This window comes from Pinus tabuliformis, chromosome 3_2 (genome assembly GCF_031772625.1).
Source record: "Pinus tabuliformis cultivar Carrire ecotype Pingquan chromosome 3_2, CPIR1, whole genome shotgun sequence".
In the NCBI taxonomy this organism is placed as follows: Eukaryota; Viridiplantae; Streptophyta; class Pinopsida; order Pinales; family Pinaceae; genus Pinus; species Pinus tabuliformis.
The window spans coordinates 130,775,074-130,787,526 of NC_142302.1; positions in this window are offsets into that span (position 1 = coordinate 130,775,074).

Consider the following 12,453-nt stretch of genomic DNA (forward strand, 5'->3'; position numbering starts at 1 on the left):
CACAATCTTCATTGTCTGCATCATCTGTCTTTAATCCTTCTTTACTCTGGCTTCCTTCAAGGTCAATGATCCTTAGTGAATGTTTAATATCTACTTAATTTGCTACAACTATGTTTAACAACTGGTCTTCCTTCTGCATCACATGATTATGCGAGTTTCCTTCACTTATGAAAACACTAAATAGTCGCCTTACTTCAGTGTATCCTTTGATCTCAATAATTCTTTTTCCATCCTCCTTTTGACTTATCCTTTGGATGTCATCTGACTGGACATTTTCCTACACTTGGTTGTAACTTTCCTCCTTGTTCTACATATGACTATGAGTAGACATCTCTCCACTTGTTAATATAACAATTTCCAATAACTTCTCGTCTTTCCTCAAGTCTATATGACCTGCAAACACACAACAACTTTCAATTTTCAAAATACAATACCTTTCTTTTTCTTTTGATGCTTCAAGCACCAATCCTCCATCATAGAGCTTTTGGATTTTAGCAGATCCTTCTTGCTTTGACTCCATTCCTTTGAGTCTTTCCTTCTCTAACAAATCACTATGAATTTGTTCAAGTTCCCTGAACTCGTTCATTAGCTTGCCATTCCACCTTTGTTGCAATAGCTTCCACTTGACTCTTTTCTTCATTCTCCATATGTATCTTCAGTCTTCTTCTGTCTTCATTTGTACTGCCAGACTAATCTCGGTTCTTCATTCCGCTGCCATTTGTTATACTTCTGCAATCTAATTCCTTCCTCAAATTCACTCTCATGTAGCTGATCATCCCTTTCAAATTTTTGGTTCTTTCCATCTTCATCTTGCTGGATTAATACTTCTGTCTCCTTCATGTCTTTGAGAACATAACTTCCTTGTTGCTCTTGATCTTTCATCTCACCTTCAAATAATCTCTGCTCAATTTCTCTGATTTCAGCATCATATTTATTAATGTTGTCTTCCACACCATGCATAGTAACCATATCCTTTTCTCCATCAGGTTCCTTGAGCAATCTCTCCAATAATTATATTTCATTGTGAAATCTCTCCAGTAGTTCATCACAATTTCCATTCTCAGCTTCATTCTTTTCCTGGAAATCCTCCTGAGTTATCTTTTTTTTTTGCACTATCATATGGCATAGTTATTTCATCAATTTCATTAAACAAATTCATTTGCTTACTTCCTTGGAATACCACTATGGAATTGTCTTTAGACTTCTGGTCCATACCAACTTCATCTAATTGTTTCACACCAAACAAAATTTCATCTATGAACTCCTTCTGATGCAATAGATCGGCACCTTCTTCCTCTAAAAGGCATTCTCCATCATACTTCACCTCAAGAGCTTCATTCCTGCTTGTGACAGTTTCACCAGACTTTCCATCATCCTCTATATATCCTACAAACATACACAAACTATGAGAATTAAAATCACAAGGCTTCATTTCCTCATCTGCTTCCATTGTCATCATATCTCCTGATTGTTCTGATCTATGCCAATAGTCCATGAGATCTTCATTTGATCTCTCATTATCCTCTTCACCCAAAATTTCACCTTGTTCTGGTCTACAAATGGAAACTTCCATTTCTTCTTCTGCTTCTCCGAGTTCCTCTGGTTCCTCTTGAGCACTCAATCTTCCTCAACTCTTTTACTATCTCTAATTTCACTTGCTGATTTCACTTCTCTTGTAGCCTTTTCCACTTTAATTTTTTCCTCATTGTCCAACCATGCCTCTAGTCTTCATCACTTTTCTCCAGCATCTCCATCAATATTCTAATCTGGAAATCTATCTTCGCTCTCTCTCTGTCAAACTCTTCTTGACTCATCCTCATGCCATTTGCTTTGGCATCTTTCCTTCTACTATGGATTCTCTCTGAACCTTTGTTATGACTATCTGTAGTCATCTTTTTCTCCTCTCTTTCCATGAGCTCCTCACTCCTCTGCACAAGCCTCTGCAACATCAAGTCCTCCTTACTACAATCTTACCTCACTAAGCTCTCCTCACTCAGTCTTTTGGTAAGCACAGTCCTCTATCTGGAACCTCCTCTTGAGCAACACCTTTGCTCCTTCTAGGCTTCTGCAATCTCTCACTCCCTCTTAAGAACACTTCAGTTGTCCTCTTTGTCCAATCTCTTGTTGGATTCTTCAAGTTCACTGCCACTTCAGAGTTCTTTCCTTGCTCTGCTTTTAAGAACATATTTGGTTCTTCTCTCACAACTTATCTTGCTCTATATTGCTACAGTCTTCACACTTTCTTATGCTGTCACCTGTGTTTTGAATGGATTTCCTTTGTCTCTTTCTTCTGCACGTTCTGCTACAATCTCTAAGAACTTCCCAAAAGTTCTTCTACAGTTCATTGCTATAATCTGGTTCCAAACTTCATTCATTCAACATGTTGTTGTTTCCATACCTCTGTAGTCTTAAATCTTCATAAGCAAACATCTCTTCACAAGAAAGTTCTTCCTTTTCCTACTTTGATACCAAAATGGTGCAACCCTAAGGCTGCCACATGCTCTACACCTTATCAGGACTTAAATTTCCCTTAATGGCCCTTTATTAATTCTTTATACCTCCATGCCCCTTATATATAAATATCGGAAGTGTTGTGTACTTGTAAAACCTAGGACTATACCTTTCCTTGGGTATATATTAAAACACACAGAAATTCTTGCAAACCTTACTTTCATCCTTTACCTGAACTTAAAAAACAATTTAACGATGTTCATAACCCTATCGGGTCCACACATCACCCTTGTACCATTGTATTAACATAATATCGCTATCGCAAACCATCGTGGGCCATACATGCTGGAATATATGAATACACGGAATTATATTGAAAAACTCCCAAAAAAAGGATTTTTACCTGTTCCCATAAGTGCGCTTATCATACACCAAGGTAAGCGCACCAAGCATTTGTGACCATTGATTTGGAGCATTGAGATCTAACGGTCCAGGTCAAATCATCTTATCGGTGATTGACAATCTTAATGGTATGCAATATTAGCACTATCCTTTGGTGGGGTCTGATGCGATTATCGCTAATCGCTATCGGCGATTACATTGATTATCAATTCACCACCTCCACTCCAATATGCCAATGCGAGGTAAGCCCGAACCCAATATGACTCAAAAAATTAGTGTATAAAACTTCAAGTCTGCCACATAGTTACGTAAAGTGTTTTAGTGCGAGCTTCTAGTGTAAAAGGCTTCTGCTGACACAACAGGTAATATACATAGGGCTGATGCGATTGGGGTTCTATGGGCCCGATATCATTCAAAACCTCTGTTTAAAGGATTTATAGATTGAATTCTCTATTTAAAAGAGTTTTGAGCCTGATACTTAGTGTATTTTTGTTTTTCCACCTGCGAAGCTAGAACGATGGAATGCTCTCACCCAACGATCCTTTAACACCAGATATCCATTAAAAACCATGAAAAACCACAGGCCGCATCAATAGTATCCTAATATATATAAAAAAAAGCATTCTAAGGTCTCCACAGCCCGATTATGTGATTCTGCATGCAACACAAATTATTCACAGTAAACAAATAACAGAGCTTCACCCTTCGACCTAATCACATAGGTAAATTCCTTTGTCTCAAAAAGTGCATCAATTACATATTTCCACACTCCAATCATCAATTCTATGTAAACATAAATGCAAAACTACATTTGAAGTTCTCTACCCTCTCTGGCATGATTATTTAGTTAGCGGCCTTCTCTTCCTACACTACCCGTAGGCTTACAAAACTCTCAGGTCTTCTCCCTCTCTATCTCCCTTCTGAAAACAAAGAAAATTGCATATATGCTACGTTAACCATCTCCTCCATAATTGGAGGAATAAATTATACATTTAGAATTCAAATCATATCCTAATCTAAACAAACTAGACTACTTGGCTTGATCTCCATGCGGGGAGGATCATTTTCCATTTTATTCCCAATTCTATTCAGAATTAGGCCACTCTTAACTACTTACATTTATTTGAAATTAATACAAATTTAACAACCAAGTCTTCCTCCAAACTTGTATTAGCCACAACATGTGACCACTCCATCACCTTACTGGCTAGGTCTAGATGCTCTTGCATCAGACAGTGTGCAAAAGAATGCTTCAATTATGACCTCAAATACTCCTCAAGAATAGTTCTAAGGCTCAACTTCAATAATTATTCCAATGGTATTCATGGTACTCCAAAATTATGATAAAAAAAACTTTAGGATAACCTCTAACACTCTCCAACCAATTCTAAGCAGATAGGAAGAATTCCAGGCCTTCCAGAGGCCAAATTTCAGGCTATAAAGACATGTCAAATATTTGATACCTCATGTCTGAGTAAAAATTACATGATCGAGGTTCTATCCATAGGTCTAAGCCACAAGACGCCTGAAATTTCCATGGGTCCAAGTTTTTGTCCACATGTCCAAGCTAGAGGAGAGGTAACAATCCAAAAGCTAGGCCAAATTCTGATCAAAGAAAAGAAGATGGTCTACTCCAAAATGATCCAAGATGCGACAAATTCCACAAAGAAGATATTTTAACCAAACCAATAGAAAACTTGTCTTTCTCCCTTGATTAGCTCCAAGGTTCACGCATTATGAACCATTTGCACTTTTATCTTCATATTTGAATTTCTTTTGTATAATTGACCGAATTGGATGACCAAAATGAAGGAGGCATAGTTTCTATTTATACTAATTCATCCAAGTGTGAATCAACATGTATTTTGGGAGGAGGAGCTCACTTGATCTTTTTGTAGGACGACATGTGAGTGTTTATTTCCAAAATTTCATGGGTTATGTGGATGACTAACATATTTCAACGTCATACTCCCTTTATTATTGTGTATTAAACATACAATCATCATCCATTTTTTATCATTGTTCTGTGTGTTATTTATTCATTTTATTTCTGGATTTTGTATTGTTATGTAGGTAACAATACAAGCTTTCATGGATTTCATATCAAGACACAATTATTTACCTAAATATCTAGTAATTGTTTTACAGGATGTTGGAACCATATTTATTCATGACCTTTGATCCTATAGCATAGGTGATCTTAAAGGTCCATGTTGTAATTGTATTGTATGACCTCTAAATGGATATCCAACCTTCTTTGAGTTAATATTTTATTCATATAACTTAAATGACACCAACATTGCTCATTTCATTCATCATTGAGGATGATGCCTTTGGCCCTTGATTTGACATCAATGACGAACCTATCAATAGTTACTTTATATGATTTTACATATCTTTCATACTAGGTTGCAATATCAACCCAACATAGGTCTATCTTAACCTAGAGGCACAAAATCTCTTGAGATGTAAACCTTTTTTACAGTGCAAAAAATGAGAAAGCTCTCTCTCTCTCTCTCTCTCTCTCTCTCTCTCTCTCTCTATATATATATATATATATATATATATATATATATATATTCTTGGCATATATTCTTACTCTATATATTCTTCGCATATATTCTTCGGTGAAAGTGTGCTGAGGCTCGGTGAAAAAGTTAAACACATACTCTATATATTCTTCGGTGAAAGTGTTCTGAGGATCGGTGAAAGAGTTAAAAACATACTCTATATATTCTTGGCATATATTCTTACTCTATATATTCTTCGCATATATTCTTCGGTGAAAGTGTTATGAGGCTCGGTGAAAGAGTTAAAAACATACTCTATATATTCTTGGCATATATTCTTACTCTATATATTCTTCGCATATATTCTTCGGTGAAAGAGTTCTGAGGCTCGGTGAAAGAGTTAAAAACATACTCTATATATTCTTGGGTGAAAGTGTTCTGAGACTCGGTGAAAGAGTCTGCGGGTTGCGGTGGGCACGGGCGATCTGCAGTCAGTTACCAAAGATTACCAAGGGCAGACGGGCGATCTGCAGTCAGGTTTTCTGATATCAGGTGCACACATTCCTTATCTTTTTCTTTTTCTAATACATATTTTCTCATATAATTTCAAGTATGAATATTTCACCACAATTACCAAAGATTACCAAGGGAATACCTAGCACAGTTACTCTACAAGGCCTTTATGAGTATATAGAGTCTTTAGAGAAACGTAGAGAAGAAAGAGAAGCCAAGCTAAAAAAAGAGTTAGAAGCCATGCTGGAAAATAAATTTGCATCTCTTGAAGACACGATCCAAAAACAAATAGAAAATAAAATAGAACTGCTAGAGAATAAAATGGAGGCAATGGAGACTAGACTGCAGGTTATAGAAAAACATAACCAAGATACTAACCAACCATCCCAGCAAGGAGATGCTGATACTTTAGAGAGTCTTAAAATGAAAGACATGATTAAAGAACTAGAAGAAAAAGTTAATCGACGCCTCACCCTAAATAATGTGGTAGATAAGTTAGATATCAAACCAATTAAAGATGAAATGAAAAAATTAATAGAATTAGACCACGAACGTAACAAAAGGGCCTTAAACCTTATAATATTCGGTTTAAAAGAGGAAGTAGATGAGGATACTTTAGCCTTAGCCCAGACAGAACTACATAATAGATTAGAAATTGAAAAATTGTGTCTCACAGAAGCAACAAGGTTGGGGAAATTAACCGAGAATAAAGGAAGACTAATCCGCATAAAGGTGAGCTCCACTGATCATAAGCACGACATACTTAGTAAAACCTCAAGTCTAAAAGGAACGGGAATATTCATAAATGAAGATCTCATTCCAGAAGACCAAGCAGAATTAAGAAAGGAGGTTCAAAAGGTAAAAGAAGCTAGAAAGGAAGGAAAATGGGCAGTAATCAGAAATAGAAAAGCCTTTATTCGAGATAGAAACCAAAAAGATAGTAATCAATAGCAATTAAACATGCTCCGGATCCTTTCTTGGAATTGTCGGGGCTTCCCATGGAACAAAGGCCCCAAGCTAAGTTGGATTTCAAATGATGTTGATATTATTTTGCTTGTTGAAACTTGGGAGCACGAAGAATCTAAGGTCCCTAACATAGATGGTTTTACGCTATGGTCTACCTGGAACAAGCGATCCTCCCGTAGAGGCATTGGGGGAATAGCTTGTTACATTAAGAAGAACATCTCCCCCCATGTTAGGATTTATAAAAACGACCCTCACAACCAATATAGTTGGATAGAGATCAAAGACATTAATAATAAAAAGTCCTACATAGCAATATGTTATTTTCCCCCCATTAATTCTAACTTCTATAAGAAGAAGAATCTAGATAAAACTAACCCTTATAATGGTTTAGAGAATGATATTTCTAGCCTAAGGAATGACGGTAATATCCTTTTAATAGGTGACTTTAATGCTCGAACTTCAAACAACCAAGCTATTATTCTAAGCAATCATTCCGACCCTAATCCTCTTTGGTTAGACGAAGACCCTACTCTGGCTAGCAAGTACAAAAGGAACTCTAAAGATCTCGGGGAAAATTTGTTTGGGTCGGAGCTAGTCAAGCTCTGTAGTGCTCAGGATCTCATAATTTGCAACGGTCTAAAGAAGTGGCCCAATTCTAGCAAGATGACCTGCATCCATGGACTTGGTAGCAGTGTGGTAGACTACGTTATTTCCGATCTCCCATTATGCAATGAAATAATAAATTTTGACATCTTAAACGACCACGAACCTGACTCTGATCATAGGCCTTTACTTATAACTCTCAATTTTTTCATGCATAGAGTTCCCATAGAAAATAATACTTATAACCAAAAGAACTTAATATTTGATAGAAATAAAAATGGTCTCTTTCTAAATGAATTAAAAACTAATTTGCTTCCTTTATCTAATATAGACAACATAGAAGACCTATATCATAATTTTACTACAACCCTCTCATATTCTATTAACAAGTTCTCAATCGAAGTTTCAAATAATAAAAGAAATAGAAAAACCAATCCATGGTATGACAAAGATTGTAAAAGTGCAAGGAGAGCAATTAAGGAAGCTGTTGATGAATCTCTTAAAATGGACAAGATAAAAATATACAAAGCCCTAACTAAAAGGAAAAAGAGGCAGTACATTCGTCAAAGACAGGAGAATCTCTTACACCTCTCTAAGGTAGCTCCTAAGAAATTTTGGAGGCAGATTCTAAGTAGGAAGACTAAGGATAATAATAAAATTGCTCTTCACGATTGGAATTCCTATCTTAAAAAGCTTTATGAATCTCCAAATGTCATGGATAATTTAGAAACCCTTCTCACAACGAAAGAAGTTTTCTCTTTAGAAGACATTAAGTTTGGGGTTAATCGCCTCGCTAATGGGAAAGCTAAGGACATTGAAGGTTACCAAGCAGAAATCTTAAAAATTGGAGGTCCTGTCCTCATCCCCCACATCCACAAGCTTTTCAATCAAGCAGTCAAGCAAGGGTTCCCTAAACCTTGGACTGAGAGCCTCATTATCCCTATTTTTAAAAGTGGGGATACAAATAACCCCTCTAATTATCGAACAATTATGATCAGCCCTCTCTTAGCCAAGTTATATGGTAGTATTTTGGAAAAGAAGTTAAGCATATGGCTTGAAAGTGAAGGTAAGCGGGCTAAAGGCCAAGCAGGTTTCAGAAGGCATCACTCAACAATAGACCACCTTGTTACGCTTAGGATAATTGCGGAGGAATGTCGTAATGATAAATCCAATTTATTTTGTTGCTTTGTGGACTTTAGAAAGGCTTTTGATACGGTTCCTAGATACAACCTTTGGAATAGATTAGAAGAGCTAAAGGTTCCTCTCGAGTTGAGAGCTGCCGCTATAAGGTTATACGAGAATGTAATTGCCAAGCTAAAGAGCAATGAAGGGTGGTCGAAAGATATTAAGTGTAACATCGGAGTTAAACAAGGTTGCCCCCTCTCCCCTACCCTATTTGGCATTTACATCGATAAGCTCGAAGGCTATTTAGAGGAAGCAGGATGTGATGGCACGATCTTAGCTGCAATAGTCATCATCCTTCTTCTTTATGCTGACGATATTGTTCTTTTGGCAAGGTGCCCATCTGATCTTAATAAGCAACTCAGGCTTCTTAAGGATTTCTGCTCTACCATGGGTATGACTGTTAACACTGACAAAACAAAAGTTATGATTATCAAATCCAAGAAGGACACTTACGCTAATTTTATGTATGACAATAATAACATGGAGGAAGTGTATTCTTACAAGTACCTAGGAATTAATATTCATCATAAGCTCAACTGGAACCATAGCATTGAGAAAAAGGATTAATGGGGGGTGGAAAGCTTACTTTGGTCTTGAAAATAATTGTAAAATAGCAAACCTTGTAATGTGGGATAAAAAGAAGTTCCTCTTTGAAACTTTAGTCACTCCTGTTATCTTATATGGCTGTGAGGTTTGGGGTTGCAGCATCTCTAGAGAATCATGGAGAAAGATTGAGCAAATCCAGAAGCATTTTATAACTTATAACCTGAAAATCAAAAGTAATACACCCTATCTTATTCTCCTTATAGAAGCAGGTCTTTCCCCTATTGAGAGCCTAGCTATGCTTAGGTTTCTATTGTACAAGCACAAAATTAGTAACATAGACGATCATAGACTTCCTAAGCTAGCTTTAAATTCTAGCCAAAACCACCTAAGGCTCAATCGAGGGTGGCATAAAGACACAAGGGCCTGGTTAAACTATTGGGAGATCAACGAAAATGATGCATTGCAAAACATAAATAACATTAAAGATATTGTTACTTCTAAGTTCAAAGAAAAAATGTGGTGTGAGAAAGACTTAGCGGCTAAAAGAAAATTAAGTTATTATAAGAAGGTCATCAACCCCACCCTAGAAGATCAAAAGTATCTCTCTATTTTAACTAGCTCAAAGAAGAAAATTAATATAGCAAAGATTAGAACGAATTCTCATGAGCTCCATAGTGAAACAGATCGTTGGGCAGTTCCTAAAACGCCATGGATGGAAAGGATCTGCCATATATGTGAGAATAGGAACATCGAGGATGAAAACCACTTCCTCTTAGAGTGCCCCGCGTATAACCACATTAGATCTCAGTTTCACAATCTTTGTTACAATACTGACCTTCCTAGCCTTTTACAATGTCAAAATTATAGTGAGCTCGGGAGGCTTCTCTCCAAGCTTTTTGAGCATAGGAATAAAATCTTAAATCAAAATAGATAATTTGTTTATTTAGGTCCGATAGACCATTATTTGGTCTCAGCGGACGTTAACCATCATCATCATCATCATCATATATATATATATATATTAATTTTTTGAATGCGTAAATAGAACTCTCATTTATTGTGTAGACTGCACAATGGATCTAGTAAGCACTCATAGAGATGTGCAATTCCAACAAATATTTAAAATAACATAAGATTTTAATTTTTTCAATTACATTATAATATATATATGTATATGTATATATATATATATGTATGTATATATATATATATATATATATATATATATATATATATATATATATATATATATATATATATATATATATATATATGTATACATATATATATATATATATATATATATATGTATACATATATATATATATATATCTATGTATGTATGTATATGTATATATATATATATATATATATATATATATATATATATATATATATATATATATATATATATATAACAAAACCAATTATACATCTCCCTCCTATTATTCTTACAAGTTGTCTATAATGCGACTTTTTGAAAACTTTTCCGATTTATTTTTCTGATTTAATTTGTCTAAAATCCAACATGAATTCATTGAAATCACAAGTTTGATGGGTAAACTATGCACAATGTGCCCAAGGGGTTTTTGAGGGTGCTATATATATATATATATATATATATATATATATATATATATATATATATATATATATATATATATATATATATATATATATATATATATATAGTTAAAAAATGAGTTTAAATAACAATAATCAAGATTTCACCTCCAGATTCTAGCTAGAAAATCCACCGGAAACTCCAAAAAGTCGCATTAAAGACAACTCGTTATTCTTATTAGGAAGTAATTGAATTTTTTTACTTTCAATTACTTCTCTTTTTTGGAATATATATATATATATATATATATATATATATATATATATATATATATGAAATTGATTTGGAAATAAATAAAATGTAAAGTTAGTATTTTTTTAATATAAAACTATTTTACTTTATATGGATATCAAAATATTTTTACCACATCTCCTTCGTTCTAAACATGTATATTCAAGTTTGTTTTTTATTACAGAGTTAACAATTTTTTTATTACAGAATCAATAATATTTTATTACTTGGAGAATAATTTTTTGTTTTTTAAAAGGACGTATATCAATAATGGAACCGCACTTATCACCTTCATACTAAACATGTATATTCAAGTTTTTTTTTATTACTAAGTTAACAATATTTTATTACTTAAAGAATATTTTATTTTTATTCTAAAAGGACATATATCAATAATGGAATCACACTTTCTCTCATATTGCATTGGAATTAGACTTTCTCGCATATTGCATTTGTAACATTTCCCCATAACCTCACATGAAAATATATGGAGTTAGAATTTTTTTACACGATTTACCCACAGGTAGCTATCTAAATTACTATCACATATTCGTTATTAACCATTATATAGAATCTTCATCATTACATAGAGTAAGTTTAGTAAGGGAATAATAAATTACATAACCATTAACAATCACTGTTGTAGCATATTATAAATTTTCTGATGAAACCTTGCATCATTACCATGATTATTTTAACTCTATTAGTTAATCATATTCTTGAAAATATAAACTCACATCATGCAAGGAATCAACCTCATAAAAATGAACAACATGCAAGCACATCAAATACCCCATAAACCCCATAGGGTGAAAACTAGCAAACATTTAATTTATTATTAAACACTCGTGAGGGTGTTCACCCCTCACTCAATGGTTATAAAGGAGTCCATCCCTTCACTATTGTTATAAAATATTACAAAAAATATCATCTAAAAAATAGCATAACTTGTTATAAGATACTACAATCATCGTGACATCATTTACCCACAAACCCTTGAGCATTGTGTGTTTAAGGTCTCATTCTTGCCATCAGTGGATTATCCTACAACCAAAATTCCTTTAATCTGCATAGGCCACTAACTTAATTCCCACCATAACGGTAACTTAATCCATATTTATATGTCCCAGCCCTTTCCTGCAACTGTTATTTCCAACAACCTTTGATATCATGATTAAATCAATTATTAATCAAAACCAATTCATAAATATATACTAGTGGTGCTTCACCATCTATTCATGTGCATTCATGAAATGCAAACAAAATATCACGACATGCTTCCTTTAACACTGCATATGAATTAGTTATAAGTGTATAACCATCAATAAATTTCTATAAAAAAATACCCCATTAACTAATATTCCACTCACATAAGGCCACATTCTTGCAAGATAAATCACTACAACTATCCAGACATTCCTT